Source organism: Mustela nivalis, assembly GCF_964662115.1.
Source record: "Mustela nivalis genome assembly, chromosome: 13".
Taxonomy (NCBI): domain Eukaryota; kingdom Metazoa; phylum Chordata; class Mammalia; order Carnivora; family Mustelidae; genus Mustela; species Mustela nivalis.
In genome coordinates this window covers 87636645-87660935 of record NC_139032.1, presented here as the reverse complement: position 1 = coordinate 87660935, position 24291 = coordinate 87636645, and the positions used below count along the sequence as shown (strand labels likewise).

The 24291-nt window shown below is 43.0% G+C and overlaps 1 protein-coding gene and 2 long non-coding RNA genes across 26 annotated transcripts in view; 2 read left to right on the top strand and 1 right to left on the bottom strand.

Moving 5' to 3' along the window:
- Positions 1–24291, top strand: part of FNBP1 (formin binding protein 1) — a 144325-nt gene that overhangs the window by 4587 nt on the left and 115447 nt on the right. The gene's annotated exons all lie outside the window — the stretch shown is intronic.
- The window catches only part of LOC309846678, a 76635-nt gene that overhangs the window by 795 nt on the left and 51549 nt on the right, over positions 1–24291 (bottom strand). The gene's annotated exons all lie outside the window — the stretch shown is intronic.
- On the top strand, positions 8157–10690 carry LOC309846675. The gene is made up of 2 exons (XR_014302072.1): positions 8157–9575; positions 9786–10690. It is a non-coding gene; the product is annotated as an uncharacterized lncRNA (long non-coding RNA).

Here is a 24291-nt window from a genome sequence, read left to right as displayed (position 1 = left end):
TAAATAAAATCTTAAAAAAAAAAGTTATGTTAATAGTGTAAATTGATTGCACTGGCTTGTTGAAGTTGTGACTGATCGTTGGAGAAATGGCCAAGCAAAAATTTCTCACATTTGAATGTTTTTTGTTACTTACTTACTTCGTAAAGGGAAGTGACAAGTTACTGAAGTATCACTTCAGCTTTTTATTCACTTGCTCATTAATGCAAAGTATAAATAAACCCACTGGAAATTTTAGCTTTCCTCATAATTATTCTAATCTTTGCCGCTAACAAATGACTAAATGACAGAACCCAGTTTTGTGGTCTCCCAGTGTCCTCTCTGCTATCTTCATGGCTTTACTTTGGTGCTAATAAGAAACGGAGTCACCCCAAATCTCAAAAGCAAGAAAGCAAGCAGCGAGATTTTTTAACCTGAGTTTCTAAGGCAATGCCAGGCATGCAATGTACATTTCACAGTATGTTGAATGTGGCGATACTGATGGTGGGGTGCACTTTGTAGAGGCAGCCGTGAAAAGAGTTATCTACCAACTGTACTGAGAACAACGCCTGACTCATAGTAGGAATTCAGTAAATATTTATTGAATAAATGAATGGATCTTTTTTCCCCTTTTAACATTTGCTTTTTTTAAAGTGGGAGGGTAATTTTAACACCTTTTTGCCCTTTTGCAGTCGTAAACATTTTTGATAACTTTAGGCATCTTTTTTTAAGAAAATAGTACTTCTATTAAATATATTAAATATATATATTAATATATATATTAAATAGACTTTATTTTTTAGAGCCATTTTAGTTTCACAGCAAAATTAGGTGGAAGGTATAGAGATTTCCCATATACCTCCTGCCCGCAAATACGCACAGTCAGGTAACTTTTTCACTTTTATTTTTATTTGTTTATTTTTATTTTTCTTTTTTTAAAGATTTTATTTATTTATTTGACAGAGAGATTGCAAATAGGCAGAGAGCCAGGCAGAGAGAGGAGGAAGCAGGCTTCCTGCTGAGCAGAGAGCCCGATTAGGGGCTCGATGTGGGGCTTGATGCCAGGACCCTGGGATCATGACCTGAGCCGAAGGCAGAGGCTGTAACCCACTGAGCCACCCAGGCACCCCCCCTTTTTCACTTTTAAAGTAAGGCTTGAAGACTTATCTCCCCTGAGGTTCATGGTGCTGATGCCGGCTGAGTATGAGTGTGCTTGATAGAAGAACACTTTACACTGAGTTAAAATTGTAAACCAGGCATTACTGATTCTTTCTTAATCTTGGAGTAATTGACTTAATAGTTCCCAGTTTAGGAAATGAGAATGCAGGATGCGAAATGTAGGGCAGAATTCGCAAGGACTCCTAGCTCTTCGCCTTTGTCCTTAAGCATTCAGAGATTTCCACTTGGGATAAAACATAGCCAGACCAACAGGGGAGAGAGATGTTCATAACTGCCAGATCTGTGGTGAGTGGAGCAGAACGGCCTTAGAAGAAAGATAGGCTAAATGGAGTTTAATTCTGTCATCCCTGCCTTGTCATTACATGGGCTTGGCACCACCTTTTCTGGTTAGTAGATAGAAAGCAAAAATGGGAGCTCTGGCAGTCTCGGTTCCCTCATCAGCTTGTTGACTTCACTTTATCTAGACATAAACCTGAAAATTTGTGTAAATAGCATTTTTGGTCAGTAACACTGTACTTCAGGCACTCTGACGGAGTCTTGTACATGTCTGTGCTTACCTTATAATATAACTTGTGCTTTACATCTGTGCAACACGGAAAATGCTCTCTGGAGGACTATTCAAGGATCACCCACTTCCTAGCTAAAGCTAATATTGTGTTTCCTGCAAGTATTACTCATACTTGTTTCATCAACACCGCCCACACTGAAAAACAAGGCTTTATTTTGACACTTAAAAATTGCAAGCTACCAAGAATACATGAATGTCCTAGGAAATTAATCTAATTAGATTTTAGAATGTGGGTGTGAAATCTTTTAGGATTAGTGTTTATAATGAAATATTTGTTTCCTTTTTTAGTAACATATACTCATACTAGTTTCAGGCTACTAATGTGTCTCGTTTAAAAAAATGTTAAAATCTGGGGTTATCTAGCTGGCCCAGTCAGTAGAGTGTGTGACTCTTGATCTCGGGGTCGTGAGTTTGAGCCCCACATTGGGTATAGAGATTACTTAAGAATTAAATCTTTAAAAGAATGTTAAAATCACAAAAGGCCAAATTATGTATATTATGTTACAGAATTTTGAGAGTATAAAAAAGTTGGTGGGTTTTTTTTTTTTTTTGAGAGTATACAAGTTTTTTTTGTTTATTTGTTTTATTTATTTATTTATTTGACAGAGAGAGAGAGAGAGAGAGAGAGAGAGTGATTACAACTAGGCAGAGAGGTAGGCTGAAAAGCAGGCTCCGTGCTGAGCAGAGAGCCCGATGCCTGGGATCATGACCTGAGCTGAAGGCAGAGGCTTTAACCCATTGAGCCACCTGGGCGCCCCGAGTATACAAGTTTTTAATATTGATTAGTCACGGTCCTCCAACTGGACCAACTTTTAACTCATAAATCTCATCCCCTTCGTAAATTCTGTGCTAAATATATGGAAAGTTTAAACAACTTCAGTTTAAATAGATTCAAACCACCACCCACCCCCAACAACAAAAAGAGGAAACTTCCAATTTCATATTGTAAAAGTTACAATACCTGCTCACATTTAAGCTATACTATCACAATAGCTGTGTTGTGCATTTTTTGACATTTAGAACCTGCCATTCTAGTAAATAGAATGAAGGTTTTACGAAGAATTAGTTCTTAGACTAACGTCGGTCATTTAGTGTATAAAGTTCAGCAGGTACAGCCTCCCTTTGTGCTTCTCTACCCTCTTTACGGATTAGGAAAGTAGAAGTAGCTCACCAATTGCATAAAATCTATAGTTCTTGTGATCTTTTCGTTTGTACTGTGCCATGTCACCTTACACACAGGGGGTGAGGAAGCAGGCTCTCTGCTGAACAGAGAGCCCAATGTGGGGCTCGATCCCAGGGCCCTGAGATCATGACCTGATCCCAGGACCCTGGGACCACGACCCAAGCCAAAGGCAGAGGCTTTAACCCACTGAGCCCCCCAGGCGCCCTGTTATGGACGTTTTCAAACATGCTTACACTGAGTAATACCATGAGCCTTACGGCCTCACCATCCAGCTTGAAAATCATCAGTGTGTTGCTGTTCTTTTCTCTTCTTCTTGGCCCCACCGGGTTTATTTAGAGCCTCTGGTTTCCTTCACCACGTCTCGTAATGCTAGCCTGCTGCCTCCCTTTTCTAATGTATCTTTTACTATTTATTAATTTATTTTTAGAGAAAGAGAGGACGGTGGGGGAGGAGCAGAGGGAAAGGGAGAGAAAGAACCTTTTTTTTTTTTAAATTTTATTTATTTATTTGTATTTATTTATTTGTCAGAGACAGAAGGAGAAAGAGCGAGCGAGTACAGGCAGACAGAGAGGCAGGCAGAAGCAGAGGGAGAAGCAGGCTCCCCGCCAAGCAAGGAACCCGATGTGGGACTCGATCCCAGGACCCTGGGATCATGACCTGAGCCGAAGGCAGCCGCTTAACCAACTGAGCCACCCAGGGGTCCCAAGAGAGAAAGAACCTTAAGCAGGCTCCATGCCTGGTGTGGAGCCAAGCCTGAGATCATGCATGACCCCGGAGCTGAGATGAAGACTCAACTGAGTGAGCCACTCGGGGCTAACCCACTTTTCTGAGCAATTAGGCAGAGAACCAAAATTCTTCTGCCCATCTCTTAAAATGCGAAGACAGGAGAGAACCCCGTTGTTAAGTGCCCAGTGCACCTTGATTAGAGGACTTAAGTGTATCCTTTTATAAGCTAACAAGGACTGTGTAAGCTTAATAGTTTTTTCCATTTATTTATTTATTTGTTTATTTATTTATTAAATATTTTATTTATTTATTTGACAGACAGAGATCACAAGTAGGCAGAGAGGCAAGCAGAGAGAGGCGGGGGGAAGCAGGCTCCCCGCGGAGCAGAGAGCCCAAGGCAGGGCTCGATCCCAGGACCCTGAGACCATGAGCTGAGCTGAAAGCAGAGGCTCAACCCATTGAGGCACCCAGGCACCCCTAGTTTTCTCCATTTAATAAAGGAGACTCCGAGCGGTGAAGCTACTGACCAGACTCTATCAAACCACGAATGCTCGCACTCGTGCTACAGGTTTACGTTGGTTGTATTTTTGTTTTTTGTTTATTTGTTTGTTTTTTCCTGATACAAGACAAGCATAGTTGGGGAAACTGTATCTTCTGTATTCATAGCTTACAAGCCCTTTTTTACCCATTGCTCACTCATACTTCTCCATTAGTGATACCGGTTTGGCTCTGTACACCCTTTGCCGTTACTCATATCGAGAAGCCTGGAGAGCCAGTGACTCCCTGGGCTGAGCACTGCAGCCCCAGCGGAAACTGTTATGAATGAAGCATATGTTCCAGCAGGTGTCTCGTGTGTGTCCAGTGGTTCCTTCATTTTTTCAAATCCAAAGTTAATTTTTTTCTTCCTTTCTAGTTTAAAGAAATTAACTTGTAAAAGTATTAAGAGTAAGGTCAAGTTTCTGATTTCGTTGTGTCCCAAAAGTATGTCTTGCTGTAAAGTATTTTTGTTGTTGTTGAAGAAAAGCATTTCTTTTTTTATTAAATTGGGAAAGAATGAAGAGGTTCTAGAAATTGACCATTTGGGGGTGCTCTGGCAGTCCCATGCAGGACCTGCAAAGTTTTGGTTCTCGGGGACTAAGAAAACAAAAACATCTCCCCTGCTATCTACAGCAAAAGAAAACATGGCACCTTTAAAGGGATCTATTCCCTTTATATTTTGTTTGCACAACCAAAACTGAGAGCGGGTTCCTGAAATGCATTAAAATACCCAGCAGGTTCTTGGGAGAAATGGTGTGGGCGTTGCCAGATGAGAGAGAAAGCACAGCAGGGCCCAGCGAGGGCTGTGCTCCTTGCCTAACCTTACACTTACTAGCATTAGTGCTGGGCAAGCCCTCGCATTTCTGTTCCTTGGTTTCCCCACCCGTAAAGTGGTATGATGACGTTTGCTTCCTCTTCCCGAGAAATCAGAAAGGTGAGTGCTTGTTTGTGAAGTGCTTTGAGAGCACTTCACAGTGAGAGGTGATGGGTGAATCCGAATTAATGTAATAATGGGGAGGAAAAAAGCTCTGTTCCTTGGAAACCAATTGCAGAATTCTGCTGCAGTCAGGACTCCTGAAAAACGAGCAATTCACTGTCCTAGCCTTCTGGTTTTCACAGTGAAGTCTTTGTCCTTTGATTTAAAATTCTTTTTACATGTTAACAATAAAATAATAGTAGGAAAATGCCTGGAAATCATTGCTTTGGAAAGGAAGTCTGGGTGTTAGGAGACCATGAATGTTTATCTCTTTTCTTTAAAAAAAATGTTTTAATATGAAATGCACTCCACGGGGACGTGGGTGACTCAGTCGGTTAAGCATCTCCCTTCGGCTCAGGTCATAATCCTCGGGTCCTGGGATCCAGCCCTGCGTCAGGCTCCAGGGTGGGGAGTCTGCTTCTCCCTCTCCTCTCCCTCTGCTCCTTCTCCCACTTGCGCTCTCCCTCTCTCTCTCAGATAAATAAATAAAAATCTTTTTAAAAATAAATGCATTCCAAAACGCTGACCATACCGATATTTAGCAATATACTTGGGTCTGCTAAGATATAATTTTAATGTTACCTCTCCAAGGGAAGTAGCTTTGTTTGGCTATTATTACCACTTTTTTTTTTAAATTTTTTATTTTTTATAAACATATATTTTTATCCCCAGGGGTACAGGTCTGTGAATCACCAGGTTTACACACTTCACAGCACTCACCAAAGCACATTTTTAAAAAGTTATTCTGTGGGGGCACCTGGGTGGCTCAGTGGATTAAGCCGCTGCCTTTGGCTCAGGTCATGATCCCAGGGTCCTGGGATCTAGCCCCGCATCGGGCTCTCTGCTCAGCAGGGAGCCTGTTTCCTCCTCTCTCTCTGCCTGCCTCTCTGCCTACTTGTGATCTCTCTCTCTGTCAAATAAATAAATACAATCTTAAAAAAAAAAGTTATTCTGTGGTTGGGACCCTGGGCTGGCACAGTCTTTTGGGCATCTGACGCTTGGTTGGTTTTGGCTCTAGTTGTGATCTGTGGGTGGTGGGATGCAGCCACATCTCCTCGTCTTTCTTCTCCCTCTGCCCCTCCCACTCATGCGCTTTCTCTCTCAAATAAATAAATAAATCTTGAAAAAAAATTTAAAAAGTAAAGTTATTCTGTCAGATCACAAGAAAAAAATTGTAACTGTGTATGTTAACTAGACTGTAGTGATCATTTCACAATACATACAAACAGAATCATTATGTTGTACATCTGAAACTAATAATGCTATATGTCAGTTCTGTCTCAATTTCTAAAAAAAGTTATTCTGAAGTCACATTATGTCCCGTCCCCCCACCCAAAAGCTGGATGTTTGCTGCTTGAGACCACAATCTGATGAATTATTCTACATATTGGCTTAGTTTGAGATTGACTTCTACTTAACAAAGAAGACTAAGAAGTTTAAAAGTATCTGCCCTAGGATGGATATATATGGAAATGCCTGGCATTGTCTGGGCAAAGAAATTTGGATTTTATGAGTGTGTTTGTACATATAAATTTAGTTTTTCACGGTGACTTCAAATTTTTAGATTTAAATTTACTTAGCCTTAAAAGTAGGTTATCTAGTATTATTTGTTCTAGTTCTGTGAAAAGTGTTGGTATTTTGATAGGGATCGCATTAAATCTGTAGATTGCTTTGGGTAGTACGGGCATGTAAACAATATGTGTCTCTACCAAAATAAAAAGCATTTCTATGGTGAAGGAAACCATCAACAAAACAGAAAGATGACCTGAGAGAGAAGATATTTGCAAATGATATATGTGATAAGGGATGATAAGGGATTAATATCCAAAATATATAAAGAACTTGTATAACCCAGCACCCAAAAAACCCCACAAATAATCCAATTAAAAATGGGCCGAGACCTGAACATTTTTCCAAAGAAGACATCCAGATGACTCACAGACATATGAAAAGATACTCGACGTCACTCATTATCAGAGAAATGCAAATCAAAACCACACAGAGATATTACCTTACACCTGTCAGAATGGCTAAAACCAAAATGACAAGAAAAAACATATGTTGTGAGGATGTAGAGAGAAAGGAGCCCTTGTGCCCTGTTGATGGGAATGAAAAATGGTGTAGCCACCATGGAAAACCATATGGAGGCTTTTCAGAAAACTAGAAATTGAATTACCATATGATTCAGTAATTCCACTATTGGGTATTTACCTAAAGAACACCAAAACTCTAAGTAGGTTCCACACCCAGCATGGGCTTGAACTCATGACCTGAGATGGGAGTTACCTGCTCTACTGACTGAGCCAGCCAGCTGCACCGAAGACAGAAACTCGAATTTGAAAAGATACATGCACCCCTATGTTTATTGCAGTATTATTTGCAATAGCCTAGATATGGAAGCAGCCCAAGCATCTACCCACAGATGAAGGGATCAAGAAGAGGTGGTGGCATATGACTTAGCCATAAAAAAGAATGAGATCTTCCCATTGTAAGAACAGGGATGGACCTCCTAGAGCGTAAAATGCTAAGGGAAATAAGTCAGGGGAAGAGATCTCGTTTGGCTTCATTCATAGGTGGAACTTAAGAAACAAAACAAACAAAGAAAAAAATAAAGAGGCAATAAAATAGAATCTTAAATACAGAGAACATGCTGATGGTTGCCAGAGGGGAGGGAGTGGAGAGATGGGTGAAAGAGATCAGGGGAATTCAGAGTGCGCAGATCCTGAGGAGCGCAGAGTAATGGGTGCGATTGTGGAATCATTATAATGTATACCTGAAACTAATATAATGCTGTATGTTAATTACACTTTAAAAAAAGATTTCTCATTGGTACAATGAGGATTTAATCATTAAATAATGTTCCATTTAAAAAAAAAAAAAAGGTTGTCTACTTGCGTTGTTCAATTTTCTAAAGATACTAAAGTGTACATGGAGAGTTTCATCCTAGGATAGATTATTTATGTATTTATTTATTTATTTATTTTTTAAAAAGATTTTATTTATTTATTTGACAGACACAGATCACAAGTAGGCAGAGAGGCAGGCAGAAAGAGAGAGGGGGAAGCAGGTTCCCCGCTGAGCAGAGATTCCCAATGCTGGGCTCCATCCCAGGACCCTGGGATCATGACCTGAGCCGAAGGCAGAGGCTTCAACCCATTGAGCCACCCAGGCCCCCCCACCAGGATAGATTTAATTCTTTTTTTTTTTTTTTTTCTTAAGATTTTGTTTTTTTTATTAGAGAGTGAGCACGAGCAGGGGGAGAGGAAGAGGGAGAGGCAGGCTCCTCACTGAGCCGGGAGCTAGACTCTGGGCTCTAGCTTTAAAGTCATACAATGGTATGTCCAAACCTATAAGAGTACATGGGACTGGGGAGTGAACAGAGCACATGAAGAGGAGCCTAAAAAGGTAGACTGAGGTTGACAGCTATGTGAGCCCTGTGGCTTGACCTTGAGGGCACACAGCTGGCCTTGAAAGGAGGAAAGCAGGGAGTCACGTTGTCTCCTTCCTGCAGGGTGGGGGTTGGACAGAAGCTAATTGCTTTAGGCCCTGGTAGGTTCGAGGCTGATTGGGTTCATTGCATGGGTTGGAGTACAGATCAGCCCCTAGTACTATTTTTATATGGGTGGAATTAGGTTAGAATGAATTGCTAGGGGGCCTTGGATGCTTCTAGCAGGGTGCGTCTGGGCTGGCGAGCAGGGGGATTGGGAGGATGAGGCCCATTCACCGCTTTGGCTTGTGGGTTAAATAGTATGTCAGCCTCAGGTCTGTTCGTCCCTCAGCTGGGCACAAAACCAAAGCCTACAGTCACTTCTTTCTGGTTCTCTTTCTGATCCTGCTCCAATGGCACTACCGCGGTTGGGTTTGGCCAGGGGTCTCTACTTCGACTTTATTAAGCTAACGGATTTGGGATTTTCAATATGTCTGGAGGTGACTCCTGCTCCCCAAATTCCCAAGACTGACAGATAAGCTGAAATGCACATTTTAAATATTTCTTTCTTTTTTTGTTTGTTTTGTTTATTTATTAGACAGACAGAGATCACAAGCAGACAGAGAGGCAGGCAGAGAGAGAGGGGGAAGCAGTCTCCCTGCTGAGCAGAGAGCCCGATATGGGGCTTGATCCCAGGGCCCTAGGAATCATGACCTGAGCCGAAGGCAAAGGCTTTAACCCACTGAACCACCCAGGCGTCCCTGCACATTTTAAATGTATATTGAGAAGTGTATCCATAAAGGGACGAGATGTTCATATTTGCTGACCTGCACGTTTTCTCCCTGTAGGCTACTCTATGTGGAAAGCTAAATTCTATACCAAGTTTCTTGGAGAGCATTAAAGCAAAAATAAATTTGGATGAATTTCATGTCTCGTAACACCAAGTTATGGAAACCTGAGGCCTCTGTCTCTTCTGGAGGGATAGATTTGCATTAAGAATAGAGTAGTCTGGGCGCCTGGGTGGCTCAGTGGGTTAAGCCGCTGCCTTCGCCTCAGGTCATGATCTCAGGGTCCTGGGATCGAGCCTGGCATCGGGCTCTCTGCTCATCGGGGAGCCTGCTTCCTCCTCTCCCTCTGCCTGCCTCTCTGCCTGCTTGTGATCTCTCTCTGTCAAATAAGTAAATAAAATGTTAAAAAAAAAAAAAAAGAATAGAGTAGTCTGTTTCACACATGCTATAGAAATGGTTCCTTTTTCTTTCTTCTTTCTTTAGACAGTCTGCAGGGTATTTGATTATGTTTAGACCTTTTTAATTCAAATCTCTGTTCAGTCTTGCATCCCTGAGATTACATTCAAGGACCCAGATTTGGTACTGGGTGTTCATCAGTTTCTCACTTTATAGCATTTCCCAAACTGGCAAGTCTGAGCATCTGTCATTTGAAAAGCTCTCCTAGATCATTCTGATACGGCTCAGCGAGCGCTGTCTCACACTTTGATTCCTTCTCGTGCATTCTTGGTTTCTGCTCGTTTTAGTTCTTTTTAAGAAATGTAAAATGTAGCCACATTTTGGAGCTCCTTATCCCGCCAGCCACTGACCAACATAAACCATTCTAAGATTCTCTTTGTATTCTGTGGTTCTCCGGTTGTGATTTACTCCGGTGCTGCCTAGTCACCACGAATTCATCCAACAAATAGTATTGACCACTTACCAGAGGCCAGACATTATTCTGGGCAAAGGGAAAATGGCAGTGAACCAAAATGTAAAAAATATTGCCCTTCTGTGTGATCTTCCTATATGTATCTGTATTTTTTCAAGATTTTATTTTTAAGTAATCTCTACACCCGATGTGAGGCTTGAACTCAAAACCCAAGATAAGAGTCTTAATGCTTGCGGCGCCTGGGTGGCTCAGTGGGTTAAAGCCTCTGGTTTTGGCTCAGGTCATGATCCCAGGGTCCTGGGATTTGAGCCCCGCATCAGGCTCTCTGCTCTGTGGGGAGCCTGCTTACCCCTCTTCTCTCTGCCTGTCTCTCTGCCTACTTGTGATCTCTGTCTGTCAAAAAAATCAAATCTTAAAAAAAAAAAAAAAGAGCCTAATGCTCTGCCAACTGAGCCAGGGAGGCACCCCTTTATATAATATATGTGATCATGATAAATGCTATGGAGAAAGATAAGGGTGTAAGATACTGGGAACTGAAAGATTGGGGTTGATGTGGAGGAGAACAAGAGTATCGTGCTGTACGTCTTTGCAAGTTGCCTGTTAGCTATTGACGTATATTTAATGCCAAGTCAATAGTTAAATACATGCATTTGGAGCTCCGGGGACAAGTCCAGGCTATTTGGGTCTTTTGGGGTCGGATTGCCCAATATATGTTTAGGTGATCAGAAAAACTAGAATTAAAATGGTAAAATTCTGAGCTCTTGTTACAGTGATATTCCTCCAAGGACTAACTTTATTATTACTATTTTTTTAGTAATCTCTATGCCAAATGTGGGGCTTGAACTCACGGCCGGAGATCAAGAGTCGCGTGCTCTTCTGACTGAGCCAGAAAGGCGCTTCCCTCCACACACTCTTATTTAACTTCAGGACTCCCATCTTGTAGCAAAACTGTCTTGATATGCTGCCCTTTTGGATAGTGGCTGATCTGTTTGCTGAACTATTTACCTTCCTGAGAGTCATTATGTAGGACTTGTTTTATAGAGGGAGGAGTACAGGCAATTAAGAGTTGATTGGTTTTGTAAATTCTTAGAAGAGCACCATAAACAGATCTTGAAGCTTTGATGTGCTTAGAAGTAAAACTAATGCACCACTTCAAAAATGAGCAAAATAAAAACAAATGGCCAGTGCTGGGCATTCTGTTTTTGGTAATGATCAGAGAAATGAATGTCACACACGCATCATTTTTTTTTTTAATTTTATTTATTTATTTGACAGAGAGAAATCACAAGTAGATGGAGAGGCAGGCAGAGAGAGAGAGAGAGAGAGGGAAGCAGGCTCCCTGCTGAGCAGAGAGCCTGATGCGGGACTCGATCCCAGGACCCTGAGATCATGACCTGAGCCGAAGGCAGCGGCTTAACCCACTGAGCCACCCAGGCGCCCCGCACACGCATCATTTTAATAGGGTTTTGGAGATGGTCTACTAGGGTAGATTCTACCCCTTTGAGGGTTGCCTGCACACTTGTTCTGACATTGGGCGACGAGTAGGGAATGTTCAGGATTATTCTATTCGCACCTTGTAGACGGAGATCTCTGTTGTACCCGATCCTGTTTCATTTTTCCTCTTTCTGTTTCTCAGAGATGATTTAAAATTGGTAATACTGGATCATCAAATAAATCGGCTTTGGGGAAAGATAAACTTCGAATGGTGTCAGAGTCTGCTTTGCATAGATTGCCACAACAATATTTCCCATTCCACACGTTCTTTAAAAAAAATTTTTTTTTAATTTATTCATTTGCGAGAGAGCATGAGTGAGGGGGAGGGGCTGAAGGAGAGGGAGAAGCAGACTTCCCACTGAGCAGGGAGCCGGACATGGGGCTCCACCCCAGGACCCCAGGAGCATGACCTGGGTCCAAGGCAGATGCTTAACTGAATGAGTCACCCGGGTGCCCCTCTCATTCCACATGTTTGTTTGTTTGTTTGTTTGTTTTAAGATTTTATTTATTTATTTGACAGAGGGAGAAATCACAAGTAGGTAGAGAGGCAGGCAGAGAGAGAGGGGGAAGCAGGCTCCCTGTTGAGCAGAGAGCTCAATGCAGGACTCAATCCTAGGGCCCTGAGATCATGACCTGAGCCGAAGGCAGAGGCTTAACCCACTGAGCCACCCAGGTGCCCTTCCACATGTTCTTAGAATGTGACTGCTTCTGTTCAGAGGGAAGAGAGGCTTACATCCCCTCCTCTTGACCTTGGCAGGTCTTTGGACTGCCTTGACCAACAGGGTATGGCGAAAGGGACGCCCTGTGATTTCCATGGCAAGATCACAAATATGGTGTCCACTTTCGCCTTGGTTCTTTCGGGATGTTACTCTTAGAACCCAGGGCCACCTTGTTAGGAAGCCAGACAGTCCACATTGTATGAAGAAGCCAACTCTAGAGGTTCCTGCTGACAGCCCAATTGAGGTCTCAGCCAACAGTGAGAATCAGCTGCTGGCCATATGAGTGAAAGGCTTCCAGATGATTCCAGCCCTTTGCCATTGAGTCCCCACAACCTTTCAAGCTTTTTCACTTGGGGCCCCAGCCACGGAGGAACAGAGATAAGTTGTCCCTGTCAAATTGCTGACCCATAATAAAATGGTTGTTTCCCACTAAGTTTCAGGGGTGGTTTATTTGACAATAATAACTAGAACAATATCCTTGGATGTCATCATAGACAATAGTAATAGCAGTAGATGTCATCGTAGATGATAGTGACACTGCCCCTCTCTGTTTAGTCAACAACAGGACTACCATGTACCCTCTTATTCTTCCCTAAGAGAAAAATAAGATCACTTTCTTTTTGAAGAAATCCCTCAGAATATGAAGTTGAAAAGTGGAAGAACATTAAAGATAAGTTTTTTTTTTTTTAAAGATTTTATTAATTTATTTGACAGAGAGAAAGATCACAAGTAGGCGGAGAGTCAGGCAGAGAGAGAGGAGGAAGCAGGCTCCTGCTGAGCAAAGAGCCCGATGCGGGACTCGATCCCAGGACACTGAGATCATGACCCGAGCCAAAGGCAGCGGCTTAATCCACTGAGCCACCCAGGCGCCCCTAAAGATAAGTTTTTATACTTATTTTCTCTGATACCCCCTGTGTCATTCTTGATAAAAATCACATTTTGTATCTTGTGGTCAAAGCCATCCACCTGCAGAAGAGGATGCTTCATTGTGATTCCCTTTTGTAAGAAATCATTTTGCCAGGGCACCTGGGTGAATCAGTATTAAAGCCTCTGCCTTCAGCTCGGGTCATGATCCCAGGATCCTGGGATCGAGACCGTATCGGGCTCTCTGCTCAGCAGGGAGCCTGCTTCCCCCTCTCTCTCTGCCTGCTTGTGATCTCTCTCTCTGTCAAATAAATAAATTAAATCTAAAAAAAAAAAAAGAAAGAAATTATTTTGCCAGTTTTTCCTCCTCCAAATCCATCTCCTCTTTAAGATGGAAGCCATGCTGATCTACTTCAGAAGTGTTGTTTGAGAAATATCCAATAAAATGCGAATTTTTCCATGTTCTGGAGGCAGTAAATCTGCCAGACAGACTAAAGCTAAACATACGGATCTAGTTCTGTCTGTGCTACCCATTCATAGTGCATTTTCACTCTCTGAGTGAGCGACTTGGGCTAGATAGTCTCTAACGGGTGCTTATTTAAAAATCACTCTATTTTATTTTCACGAGACTTCTACAACTCAGTCAGTGTGCCCTGTTGTTCGAGAGTTCTGGTCTGGAGCCAGACTGCTTGGTCCGTAGCCTGATCCTAACTAGCTGAGTAATTCAGGCATGTCATCTAACCTCAGTTCCTTCATCTGTAAAATGGGGATAATCGTAGCGCCGCCTTTCTAATAAGTTCAATGAGAATGTCAAGTGAGCTAATGAATAGTTTTGAGCAGTAAATATCTGACACAATAAGCTGTAAGAGCACTGGCCATTGTTAGTCACCTTTATGTGCTGCTGGTCCTGATAATACTTCATTCATGTCTTGAATCTCACGTCCAGAAGAAACTGAAGGGCCCTTTCCTCATTAGGGGTGTAGAAGTGATCCGTGAATTGGGTATAAACTAGACTGTGCGACCTTGAGTCCATTCAACTCCAGTGTTGTAAGGTAACCTGAATTCTGGGATCGATGGACGCTGAGAAAGTTGTCCTAGGAGTGAGTCCTAATGCGTCCTAAGTCGGGAACACATCCATGTCAATTAGGGTAGAGTAGCTACCTCCAAGGCTAGAAGCTCTATTGGGAGATTTTATGTATAGTTCCCACACTGTAGCTCAAAGAAATGCTAATAATGTTAATAGGAGGTTTGTAAAAGGTTCCACAATTCCAAAAGTGACACATAAATAGAACCATTGGACACATTCCTTGAGTTGTCAGGCACTCTATGGGGATTGAGTGTCTTGGGTGTGACACCGTAGGCAAGAGTATCAGGGACTGTTTTTGCTCAACAAGAGCTGTTTTGGCCGAGAAACCTGAATGGCTTGTTGTATGATTTATTTGTCACTTTGGTAGATCAGCAAATAAGGGAGGTAAATAAAGCCATTCCAGAAAGACTTTCCGTAGTCAGATGCTTCGTTTCTAGATAAAAATATTCAACAAGCTAATGGAGAAGAATGCCAGCTGATGGCTTCTTTTTTCTTCGCTTTCGGGATTTCTGTGGCTGTGAAGCCCCAGAACGGTCTGGGTCAGAGGAGAATTGTCTGTCTAATTGAGTCAGAGGAGAAGAAAGCTCTCACGAGGAGCTGGAAACATTTGGCTGAGAAAGAACGTGTTTCTGATGAACTCCAGGCAGATCTAGAGTTTACCTTTCATTATCTGAAAAAGATTGAAACCTCTAATAAAGCCGATTGCAAAAATGTCAGTTGTGTTCAGTCAGGTATCACCAATATGGGGGGATCTATAAAAAAGATCTGTTTCAAAACGGGTGGTGTTTGCTTGAGGGATAGACCCCGCCCAGATCACATGGCTGGAGTGTGCAGCGCAGACTGTTCAGTGATTGCCAGGGTAGCCACGCCGAAGATGACACTTATCTTGGTTTCTCAGTGTGGCAGAGACGAGGGTCACTCAAAGGGACAATGAAGGATACAGTCATATGCTGTATTTACTTGGTAGTCTTTGAACTGTGGGCCAATCCTTAGGGATCAGGCAACCTCCTAGGGAGTGAAGTGAAGATAAAGAAAGCCAAGGAGAAAAAGACAGAGCCTAGGGGGAATGTAGGATTTGCGAATGTGGATGAAAGGCTGAGTTCTGGGAAATTGGGTAAAAGGCTAAATGCCCAGAATTTAAAAACAAAAACAAAAACAAAAAAACCCATCCTCTGGATACTGTAGGTAGCTCCAAGGGTGCTGTGGGGAGAACACTTAGGAACCTGGATTGCCTAATACGGTTGGAGTGGGTGAGCCTCAGACCTGAGTGCAGACCTAACAAGGCCCGAACGCCCCAGAGTGACAGCTAAATTTAGACAAGCCCAGCACTCTGTGTCTTCCAGCTGCTCATGGTTTCTCATCCTTCAAGCAAGAGAGCCTGCTGGAGCCTCAGCTCCTACTTCTTGGTCCTAGCTCCCCCTCCCCCCACCCCCACCCCCACCCGAGCCCCGGCCCGAGGGAAAGAGCCTGTCCCAGGTAGCTCCCTGGTCCTCCCCCTCCTCCGCTAGCCCTACTTGCAGACAGTTTCGTTTCAATAACATCCTTCATGTAGTTACACACGGAAATGAACGCCGACCGTTCAGCATGCTGGGAGTCTCTGTTAAAGATGCAAAATTGCGGAAAAGTGGTGACCTCGAAAGCATGACGTATTTCTTGATTCTTTGTGTATTTTTGAATGAGCAGCTGTGCTCGTGGTACACACTTCCCCCAGTGACCCCTGCCCTTCCCTGGAGGCAATCAAGTTTACTAGTTTCTTGTGAATTCTTCCAGGGAGCTCTCACGTGTTTGTGCATAAAAGCCCCTTTCTTTACCATTCACACCTTTGGTCCCTTCCTTTGTATCACTTGCACTGTCTTGGGGGTTCTCTTTTCCTTTAGCTGCCTCCTTCTTCTTGATGTAACTGTTAATCTTTATTATTATTATTATTATTAATTTTTTTTTTTTTTTAAGAAAGCCCTAGACCCAAAGCAGGGCTTGAACTCATGATCCCGAGGTCAGGAGTCACATGTTATACGGACTGAGCCAGCCTACCGATATCAGCTGGCTCTGAGCCTAACCCAAAGTATCAATTCTTCTTTTTTTTTTAAAATCTCTCTCTCTCTTATTTTTTTTTTAAGGTTTTATTTATTTATTTGACAGAGAGAGATCACAAGTAGGCAGAGAGGCAGGCGGGGGGGGGTGGTGTAGGCTCCCCACTGAGCAGAGAGCCTGATGCGGGGCTCGATCCCAGGACCCTGAGATCATGACCTGAGCTGAAGGCAGAGGATTAACCCACTGAGCCACCCAGGTGCCCCCCTCTCTCTCTTTTTAAAAAAAGATTTATTTATTAATTTGCAAGAGAGAGAGGAAGAGAAAGCATGTGCATGGCAGCTGCAGGGGCAGGAAAACGGGGCAGGAGGGAGAGAGAATCCTCCAGCAGATGCTGGGCTGAGCAGGGAGCCTGATACGGGACTCGATCCCAGGACCCTGAGACCGTGACCCCAGCCGAGACCAAGAGTTGGCTGCCCAACCAACTGAGTCACCCAGGTGCCCCCAAAATATAATGGATCTACTAAAACTTACTGTGGTCATTTAGATTGTTTTCAATATATTTCCTTATTAAAAATAGTACGGATTAGGGGCGCTGGGGTGGCTCAGTTGGTGAAGAGTCTGACTTAGGCTCATGACTCAGCAGCTCATGATCTCAGGGTCCTGGGGTCGAGCCTTATGTGGGACTCCCTGCGCTGTTGGAAGTCTGCTTCTCTCCCTCTCCCTCTGCCCCTCCGCCGCTGGCACTCACGCTCTCAAATAAATAAAGTCTTTTTGAAAAAATAGCACAGATTAATACTCTCATGCGTTGTTTTGCCTATGTGTTTGGAGAATGGACACCAGGAACTTGGATACGCCAAACCACCCTCCACAGCGGCCTGAAACAGCCTGGGCTCTCTCTGGCAGATGTTAGAGTCCCATGGTCCTCCCTCCCCCCCGGATGGTGTGTGGCCAACCATTTGGCTAATCAGTGGCTAAAAATGTGATGTTTAGATGTGGTTTTAATTTTCCTGCATCTTTTCAAAGTTTAAGAACCATCTTTTTTTCTGTCAGCTGTTCTAGTCCTCTATTCAACTTTCCATTTAGGTGGTGCCGAGCAGGATGCAAATGTGGTTTAACCAGTGAGCCCACGGCTAAGAGGCTAACGCAAAATGATCTCATCGTTAGGTACCCAGAAAAGAGAGGCTAGATTAAATCTAATCTCTAGAACAAGCAGACTTAGACAAGAGCTTCTCTCTCTCTCTCTCTCAGGTTTATTTATTTTTTTTATTTATTTAAGTCCTCTCTACACCCAATGTAGTGTGTAAACTCATAACCCCAAGATCAAGAGTTGCACGCTCCCATGACTAAGCCAACCAGGCGCCCCAAGAGCTTGTCTCTTATTTTTTTAGAAAAGATTTTACTTATTTATTTGACAAAGACATATTGAGGGAGGGAACACAAGCAAGGGAAGTGGGAGAGGGAGAAGCCGGCTTCCTGTCTAGCGGGGAGGCCCATGCAGGACTTCATCCCAGGGACCTTGACTGAGCCAAAGGTAGATGCTTAACGACTGAGACGCCCAGGCACCTTGAGCTTGTCTCTTTTAGCACTATACCATTCACCACTTAGACTGACTACCGTACCTGTGTCCTTTTTTGTCAGACCTTTACCGAAAAAAAAAAAAATCTCCTAAGACGGTATTTATAACTGTAACTTGGTGTGCAATAGCAGTTGAGTTTGAACAATTGAATTGAGTTCACTCTTGGTATAAAAAACAAGAGTGTGGCTATCGGACATTTTTATTCTCGAGGATATTAAAACAGAGCCTATTGTTCTATGCCTTTAGACCTGAAGCTTTGTAAACTCTTAGTAAATTTGTGCATTTCCTAGTTGTGATTACGTCAAAGATGCCTGATTCATGTACCAAGAAGTACTTTTTTTTTTTTTTTTAAAGGTTTATTGAGTGATTTATTGAGTGAAAGCAAAGTGATCGTACAAAGCTCCCAAGGAGGGAGGGACTTGAAAGGGTTGCCTGGGAGTTTCTAAGTCTGCCGGTTTTTAGGGGCTTGTTGGTGGGCTGTTTTAATCTGATTGACCCTCCCTGTCACAGTGAGGTTTTGGTCCTGTGGGAAAGGGTGGAGGACTCCTCCCAGGGCTGTGTAAAGTTCTTTTTTTTTTTTTTTTTTAAAGATTTTATTTATTTATTTGAGAGGGAGACAGTGAGAGAGAACATGAGCGAGGAGAAGGTCAGAGGGAGACGCAGACTCCCCATGGAGCTGGGAGCCCGATGCGGGACTCGATCCCGGGACTCCAGGATCATGACCTGAGCTGAAAGCTGTCGTCCAACCAACTGAGCCACCCAGGCGCCTCCTCTGTGTAAAGTTCTTTTAAGGGCGGTTTCCTCTTAGGGTGGGGGCCCGTTGTCCCTGCCAGCCTGCCTTCCGATTGTCCCTGTCAGTTCCCCCTCTGCAGAGGTCACCCTAACTGTGGTTCGCAAAGAAGGGCAATGACCGACCATAGCCACTGCCTGCTGGTCAGGGATGTTGGGTGGGGCAGCAGTCCCGGTTCCTCTCATCCCCATCTATCAGGGGGTCCCCTGCACGTGTCTGGTTTGGCTTCCACGAGAGGCTCCATCTGAACCATCGCCTTTTAGAGTTAGATGGCTTTTCCTGGTTAGTTGTCCTTAACAATGGTGGGTATCCTGGATGAACCCCCAAAAATGTCTCAGGGTTTTTTTTTTTTTTCCTCCATTGGTGCCCATAGTTCTTGGTCACACCACTTTGAAGAATAAAGAGGTAGACCAGAGAGTGGTGGGCAGCAAAGCAAAGTTTGTTGAGCGATAGCAAAGGATAAAGCTCCCAAGGAGGGAGGGGAAGGGGTAGCCCCCAAGCAGTACTCTTTTTTTTTTTTTTAAGATTTTGTGTATTTGACACAGATAGTGAGAGAAGGAATATAAGCAGGGGGAGTGGGAGAGGGAGAAGCAGTCTTCCCCGTTGAGCAGGGAGCCCGATGTGGGGACTTGATCCCAGGACCCTGGGATCATGACCTGACCCAAAGGTAGATGCTTAACTGACTGAGCCATGCAGGCACCTGTGAAGGGTCTTTAAAAAGTAATAGTAAAGATTAAAATTATTTTTATTTATTGTCACCGAAGTGAGGGATACAAAGACATTGGTTCTCTAAAGAGGTATACCTATGTTCGACCATCACATGGAAAGATGGTGAGCGTCTCAATTAGTCAGCAGGAAAATGGAAATCAAAACCACAAGATAGTACTTCATTCTGACTAGAATGACTATGTCCGAGAAAGTGGAAAATACCAAGTGTTAAGGAGGATGTCGAGACATCAGACCCCTCGTACATTGCCGGTGGAAATGTAAAATGGCTTAGCCACTGTGGAAGAAGGGTTGGTGGACCCTCAGAAAGCTCAACAGAATTCCTGGGGGACGCAGCCGTTCCTGTGCAGAAAGCCCAAAGAATGGAAGATAGATATTCTAGTAAATACTTGTACAGGTGTTTGTAGCAACACGATTCACAGTCACGAAAAGGTGGAAACAACCCAATGTCTGTTGAGGATGAATGAGTAAACAAAGTGTCATCTGTCCACACAATAGAATATTATCCAGCCATAAAAAGGAATGGAGTACTGACCATGCTACCACTTGGATGCACCTTAAAGACATGCAGCTCAATGAGAGAAGCCAGACACAGAAGGTCACATGTTATGTGATTCTATTTATATAAAATATCCGGAATAAGTAAACCCGTAGTGACAGAAAACAGATCAGTGTTTGCAGGGCTGGGAAAGGGAGAAACCAGGAGCAACTGTTTCATGGCTATAGGTTTTTACTTTAGGGTGATGAAAATATTTTGGATCTCGATAGAAGTAGTGTTGCATGACATTGTGACTGTACTAAATGATACTGAATTATTTACTTTAAAATGGTTAACTCTATGTTATGTGAGTTTCATCTCAATTTTCATGTGTTTTTTAAGAGTTTATTTATTTATTTAACAGAGATCACAAGGAGGCAGAAAGGCCCGGCAGATAGAGAGAGGGAAGCAGGCTACCTGCTGAGCAGAGAGCCCGATGTGGGGCTCGATCCCAGGACCCTGAGATTATGACCTGAGCTGAAGACAGAGGCTTTAACCCACTGTGCCACCCAGGTGCCCTTCATCTCAATTTTAAAAAGGAAAAAAGATACAAGACAGATTGGTACTGGGCATCTTAGTTGTCTTTAGGAGAGTAAAGAAGTAATTCGGGAAGCGCATTGGTTTTTGGAAATTCAAGAGCCGTTGTAAATGCTGTATGAAACAATTGATCTTTAACTCTTCAGAAGGTTCTGTAAATGTTTCCCAAGTAATTAAAGGATTGCTGTGTTGTGTTTGAAGTCTCCCTCCTGACGGCCTACCTAATCTTGTTGGAGAACAGGTTGTAAGGGTATATTAGGCACTATTTAAAATTGTACCCACCACATTAAACCAGACTTAAAGGATTAATTGGGAATTGTTCTTTCTGCAAATTAATTTTCCACCAATCAGTTGTGCATCTGTCTACTAAAACCAGTATTTACTGGCTTTTAGTCTATCCGGCTAAGGGCAGTTTTCTCACAGTGTGTGCAAAGCGTGAGCTGAGGTAGGAGGGAATGAGTGGAGCTGACAGTGAGCGGTCAGGGTTGACTTTTTCACACCTTACTGTGATTACAGCGTGTGACTGAAAATAACTATTTAGTTCTTTTTAAAAGCTACTAAAGTTAGATTGGCTATAAACATCATTTATTTACCTGTGTTGCCACTCACCTCCACAAACACGTGTGCAAGGCACTGAGTTGGCTGCCGTGGGGGACAGATACGAAGACCTGATAGCTGTCCCTAAGTTTCATAGGGATGAGGCTTCTGGAAATTGCTATAATAATTTTTCATTACCTAGAAGCCCATCTGTTCTGAATGACCAGTTTCATGGGATCTTTTATCAGGGGTGCTTTGGAAAAACAGGCAGCAATTTGACAATTGTTTTAAAAAAAACACAACACAGCAATCAGGGGTGCTTTGGAAAAACAGGCAGCAATTTGTTTTGGAGAAGTCTTTTGTTTTTTTTAAAACAGAAGTGGGAATCTGTGTGAGTGGGTTCATTAATGATTTTAATTAGTCTTAGTAATGGAGGATGTTGGAAGGAAGTCTGACTCTGTGCTGGCCTCCGTGCATTTTATGTTCTTCTCGGTTGCTCCTAAAAGCAGAATGAAGGGCTAAAAGCTGCTGGTTGCTGGAGACGATGGAACTTATTCTAAGTTCTTGAGCGGTTACCTCCCTAGAATCTTTTTAGGCACTTCAGAGCAGAGTGAAAGAGATTTCAGGTTTCAGTGAGACCGAATTTCTGCTGAGCTGGTGCGGCATATCATTAATTCATCTTCTTGTCGGTAACTCACTGTTATCACTAGCACCTTTTGGTTTTATGTTGAAGTGAAATAGTTTACATGCTACAGAAATAGTCCTTTTTTTTTTTTGAGATTGTATTTATTTATTTGAGAGAGAGAGAGAGAGCACGAGCATGGAGGGGCGAGGGAGAGGGAGAAGCCAGCTCCATGCTGAGCACAGAGCCTGATGCAGGCTCCACCCCACCCACGACCCTGAGATCATGACCGGAGCTGAAACTCGATGCTCCACTGACTGAGCTGCCCAGGCGCCCCTGGAATTAGTAGTTTTAAAATGATTATTGTTATGTTTCATCTCAAGTATACAACATTTAGTAAAGCAAAAAAGCGGAGTTGGGGAGGGAGGAATGATGCCAACACAGGAGAAGTTAGAGGCGTTTCTGAAGTAGCCTGATTGGGTGCCTGGGTGGCTCAGTCGGTTAAGCATCCGACTCTTGGTTTTGGGTCAGGTCATGATCTCAGGGTTTTGAGATCGAGCCCTGCATCAGGCTCCCTGCTCAGCTAAGAGTCTTTCTGGGATTTACCTTCTGTTCCTCCCCTCACTTGGGCTCCTTCTCTAAATAAATAAATAAATAAATAGGAAGGCCCATCTTTGTGTGTATTGCTGAGGGGAAAATAAACCTGGGTCACAGGGGTCTCTTACTTAAGGTGAAGTCACTGCCATGGAAGCCATTTGTTTTTTGTTTGTTTTTGGAGATTTTATTTTTCAAAGAGAGAGCACAAGCAGGGGCAATGGCAGGCAGAGGGAGAAGCTTCCCACTGAGCAAGGAGCCCGATGTGGGGATGCGGGACTCGATCCCAGGGCCCCGGAATCATGACCCGAACCAAAGGCAGACGCTTAACTGACGGAGTCACCCAGGCGCCTCTGTTGATGCATTTGTTTCATGCCAGGGTTTCAAGAGCCAAAGGAAATTTCTCCTCTTAGCATTCCCATTGAGAAATGTGATTAAAACATAGTTCTGTTGCCCAAAAGGCAAGTCATCAGAACAGCTCTAAACAGTTACTTTCCAGTTCTGGAGGCTTTTTTGTTTTTTATCTAGTGCAGGCTTGTTGAAATAGTCCAGTATTTAGATAGATAAAATCAGCATTGTGCTTGGGACCACTCGAAAACCTTGAGGTTTTCCCTGGCCAGCCTTTGCTGTGAAAACCTAACTAGACAACAAGACAAACAAATCACACAATTGTTGACTTTTTTCCAGCTAATTATTGCCAAATTTGAATTTATGCGGCAGATTTTGGCTCCAGATGGAGTAGTCATGATGATCTGTTTTGGAGCTTTATTCATTGATTTTTGTAAACATTAGAGCAAATTATAAAATTGATATTCTGAAATATTTTCTTAAATCTCTCCATGGATGTATCTTTTATCCAAAAAAAAAAAAAATCACTATCAAACCCATAAAGACTTTTTATGAAACCAGTGCATTCAACTTGTCAGCTTAATCCAAAAATACAATGTTGGCTGCTTGATGTTGGATTTTATCTGAGGAAAGAATATATTAGTTTGATTGTCTTGTCTTTTTTTTTTTTTTAAGATTTTATCTATTTATTTTACAGAGAGATCACAGCAGGCAGAGAGGCAGGCAAAGAGAGAGAGAGAGAGGGAAGCAGGCTCCCCACCAAGCAGAGAGCCCGAAACAGGGCTGGATCCCAGGACCCCGAGATCATGACCTGAGCCCAAGGCAGAGGTTTAACCCACCGAGCCACCCAGGCACTCCTGATTGTCTTTTCTGATGTATGATTTTACTATTTCTAGCCATCAAAAGGTGTTTCTTATTTGCTTGAAATAAAGTCTCCACTTCAGGTTTTCAGGGGACAGAATTTTCAGAGTTTGTAGAAATTCTGTTAATATAATCTAGCTATGATCTAGTCTTCTTTACCTCCAATTTTACTTTTTTTTTTTTTTAAGATTTTAAAATTTATTTCAGAGAGAGAGAGCGCAAGCTGTGGGGAAGGGCAGAGGGAGAGAGAAAATCCCAAGCAGACTCCACAATGAGCATGGAGCCCGGACCCTGAGGTTACCACCTGAGCGAAAGCCAAGAGTCTGACGCTTAACCCGCTGAGCCACCCAGGCTCCCCTACCTCTAGCTTTATTGAAATGTAACCAGCATAAACAAAACATTGTGTAAGTTTAAGGTGTAAAACATTGATACACTTATATATTGCAAAGTGGTTACTACCATGGAGTTAGCTAACACCTCCATCAATCACATAATTACCCTTTCTTGTTTTGTGGTGAGAACATTTAAAATCTCTGCTGGCAACTCTCAAGTGTATAATACAGCGTTATTAACTATAATCACCAGGCTGTACATTAGATGTTCAGCACTTACTCACCCTGTAACTGGAAGTCTCTACCCTTTAATCAATATCTCCCCATCCCCCCCCGCCCCCAGTCCCTGGCAACCACCACTCCACTCTGTTTTGAGTTCAGCTTTTTTAAGAGTCCACGTATAAGTG